The following is a 3,866-nucleotide window of genomic DNA, read 5'->3' on the forward strand; positions in this document are numbered from 1 at the left end:
TGGGCTTGTCCTCATCAATAGGGATGTCTCCCTCTATGTCAACTCCAACTGAATAACAGAGGTGACAAATGAGATGAGGAAAGGCTAACCTTGCCAAGGTAGAGGACTTGTCCACCACCTTATAGAGTTCTTGGGCTATAACCTCATGAACTTCTATTTCTTCTCCAATCATGATGCTATGAATCATGATAGCCCGGTCTATGGTAACTTCGGACCGGTTGCTAGTAGGAATGATTGAGCGTTGTATAAACTCTAACCATCCTCTAGCCACGGGTTTGAGGTCATGCCTTCTCAATTGAACCGGCTTTCCTCTTGAATCTCTCTTCCATTGGGCGCCCTCTTCACATATGACTGTGAGAACTTGGTCCAACCTTTGATCAAAGTTGACCCTTCTAGTGTAAGGATGTTCATCTCCTTGCATCATAGGCAAGTTGAATGCCAACCTTACACTTTCCGGACTAAAATCCAAGTATTTCCCCCGAACCATAGTAAGATAATTCTTTGGATCCGGGTTCACACCTTGGTCATGGTTCTTGGTGATCCATGCATTGGCATAGAACTCTTGAACCATCAAGATTCCGACTTGTTGAATGGGGTTGGTAAGGACTTCCCAACCTCTTCTTCGGATCTCATGTCGGATCTCCGGATATTCACCCTTTTTGAGTGAAAAAGGGACCTCGGGGATCACCTTTTTCAAGGCCACAACTTCATAGAAGTGGTCTTGATGCACCCTTGAGATGAATCTTTCCATCTCCCATGACTCGGAGGTGAAAGCTTTTGCCTTCCCTTTCCTCTTTCTAGAGGTCTCTCCGGCCTTGGATGCCATAAATGGTTATGGAAAAACAAAAAGCAATGCTTTTACCACACCAAACTTAAAATGTTTGCTCGTCCTCGAGCAAAAGAAGAAAGAAGAGAGTGGAAGAAGAAGAAATGAGGAGAAAGGGAATGGCTTTGTATTTGGCCAAAGGGGAGAGAAATGGTGTTTAAGGTGTGTGAAAATGAAGGAGTGAAGGAGGGTTTATATAGGAGAGGGGGAGAGGGATGTTCGGCCATGTGAGGGTGGGTTTGGGTGGTAAAGTGGTTTGAATTTGAATGGTGAGGTTGGTGGGGTTTTATGAAGGATGGATGTGAGTGGTGAAGAGAAAGATGGGATTTGATAGGTGAGGGGTTTTTGGGGAAGAGGTGTTGAGGTGATTGGTGAATGGGTGAAGAAGAGAGAGAGAGTGGTAGGGTAGGTGGGGATCCTGTGGGGTCCACAGATCCTGAGGTGTCAAGGAAAAGTCATCCCTGCACCAAATGGCAAGCAAAATCACGTTTTGTGCCATTTCTGGCGTTTAACGCCAGCTTCTTGCCCCTTTCTGGCGTTTAACGCCAGTCTGGTGCCCCTTTCTGGCGTTAAACGCCCAGAATGGTGCCAGACTGGGCGTTAAACGCCCAACAGCTAACCTCACTGGCGTTTAAACGCCAGTGGGTGCGTCCTCCAGGGTGTGCTGTTTTTCTTCCTGTTTTTCATTCTATTTTTGCTTTTTTCATTAATTTTGTGACTTCTCATGATCATCAACCTACAAAAATATAAAATAACAAAAGAAAATAGTTAATTATAAAACATTGGGTTGCCTCCCAACAAGCGCTTCTTTAATGTCATTAGCTTGACAGAGTACTCTCATGGAGCCTCAGAATTGCTTAGAGCTATGTTGGAACCTCCCAACACCAAACTTAGAGTTTGAATGTGGGGGTTCAACACCAAACTTAGAGTTTGGTTGTGGCCTCCCAACACCAAACTTAGAGTTTGACTGTGGGGGCTCTGTTTGGCTCTGCTTTGAGAGAAGCTCTTCATGCTTCCTCTCCATGATGATAGAGGGGTATCCTTGGGCCTTAAACACCAAGGATTCTTCATTCACTTGAATGATCAACTCTCCTCTATCAACATCAATCACAGCTCTTGCTGTGGCTAGGAAGGGTCTGCCAAGGATGATGGATTCATCCATGCACTTCCCAGTCTCTAGGACTATGAAATCAGTAGGGATGTAATGGTCTCTAATCTTTACCAGAACATCCTCTACAAGTCCATGGGCTTGTTTTCTTGAGTTGTCTGCCATCTCTAGTGAGATTTTTGCAGCTTGCACCTCAAAGATCCCTAACTTCTCCATTACAGAGAGAGGCATGAGGTTTACACTTGACCCTAAGTCACACAAGGCCTTCTTGAAGGTCATGGTGCCTATGGTACAAGGTATTGAAAACTTCCCAGGATCCTGTCTCTTTTGAGGCAGTTTCTGCCTAGACAAGTCATCCAGTTCTTTGGTGAGCAAAGGGGATTCACCCTCCCAAGTCTCATTTCCAAATAACTTGTCATTCAGCTTCATGATTGTTCCAAGGTATTTAGCAACTTGCTCTTCAGTGACATACTCATCCTCTTCAGAGGAAGAATACTCATCAGAGCTCATGAATGGCAGAAGTAAGTCCAATGGAATCTCTATGGTCTCAGTTTGAGCCTCAGATTCCCATGGTTCCTCATTGGGGAACTCATTGGAGGCCAGTGGACGCCCAGTGAGACCTTCCTCAGTGGCGTTCACTGCCTCTCCTTCCTCCCAAATTTCGGCCATGTTGATGGCCTTGCACTCTCCTTTTGGATTTTCTTCTGTATTGCTTGGGAGAGTACTAGGAGGGAGTTCAGTAATTTTCTTGCTCAGCTGACCCACTTGTGCCTCCAAACTTCTAATGGAGGATCTTGTTTCAGTCATGAAACTTTGAGTGGTTTTGATCAGATCAGAGACCATGGTTGCTAAGTCAGAGGTATTCTTCTTAGAACTCTCTGTCTGTTGCTGAGAAGATGATGGAAAAGGTTTGCTATTGCTAAACCTGTTTCTTCCACCATTATTGTTATTGAAACCTTGTTGAGGTCTCTGTTGATCCTTCCATGAAAAATTTGGATGATTTCTCCATGAAGGATTATAGGTGTTTCCATAGGATTCTCCCATGTAATTCACCTCTTCCATTGAAGGGTTCTCAGGATCATAAGCTTCTTCCTCAGATGAAGCTTCCTTAGTACTGCTTGGTGCATTTTGCATTCCAGACAGACTTTGAGAAATCATATTGACTTGTTGAGTCAATATTTTATTCTGAGCCAATATGGCATTCAGAGTGTCAATCTCAAGAACTCCTTTCTTCTGACTAGTCCCATTGTTCACAGGATTTCTTTCAGAAGTGTACATGAATTGGTTATTTGCAACCATTTCAATTAGTTCTTGAGCTTCAGTGGGCGTCTTCTTCAGATGAAGAGATCCTCCTGCAGAGCTATCCAAAGACATCTTGGATAGTTCAGAGAGACCATCATAGAAAATACCTATTATGCTCCATTCAGAAAACATATCAGAAGGACACTTTCTGATTAATTGTTTGTATCTTTCCCAAGCTTCATAGAGGGATTCTCCTTCCTTCTGTCTGAAGGTTTGGACTTCCACTCTAAGCTTACTCAATTTTTGAGGTGGAAAGAACTTTGCCAAGAAGGCATTGACTAGCTTTTCCCAAGAGTCCAGGCTTTCTTTAGGTTGAGAGTCCAACCATGTTCTAGCTCTGTCTCTTACAGCAAAAGGGAATAGCATAAGTCTGTAGACCTCAGGGTCAACCCCATTAGTCTTGACAGTGTCACAGATTTGCAAGAACTCAACTAAGAACTGATGAGGATCTTCCAATGGAAGTCCATGGAACTTGCAATTCTGTTGCATTAGAGAAACTAATTGAGGCTTAAGCTCAAAGTTGTTTGCTCCAATGGCAGGGATAGAGATGCTTCTCCCATAGAAATCGGGAGTAGGTGCAGTAAAGTCACCCAGCACCTTCCTTGCATTGTTGGCATTGTTGTTTTCGGC

The 3,866-nt window shown here is 43.9% G+C and overlaps 1 non-coding gene across 1 annotated transcript; it reads left to right on the forward strand.

The window, feature by feature from the left end:
• Positions 1 to 3,363: 3,363 nt before the first annotated feature.
• Positions 3,364 to 3,470, forward strand: LOC112765139 (small nucleolar RNA R71). Its single transcript, XR_003183536.1, has one exon. It is a non-coding gene; the product is annotated as a small nucleolar RNA R71 (small nucleolar RNA).
• Positions 3,471 to 3,866: the final 396 nt, after the last annotated feature.

This window comes from Arachis hypogaea, chromosome 2, assembly GCF_003086295.3.
Source record: "Arachis hypogaea cultivar Tifrunner chromosome 2, arahy.Tifrunner.gnm2.J5K5, whole genome shotgun sequence".
In the NCBI taxonomy this organism is placed as follows: Eukaryota; Viridiplantae; Streptophyta; class Magnoliopsida; order Fabales; family Fabaceae; genus Arachis; species Arachis hypogaea.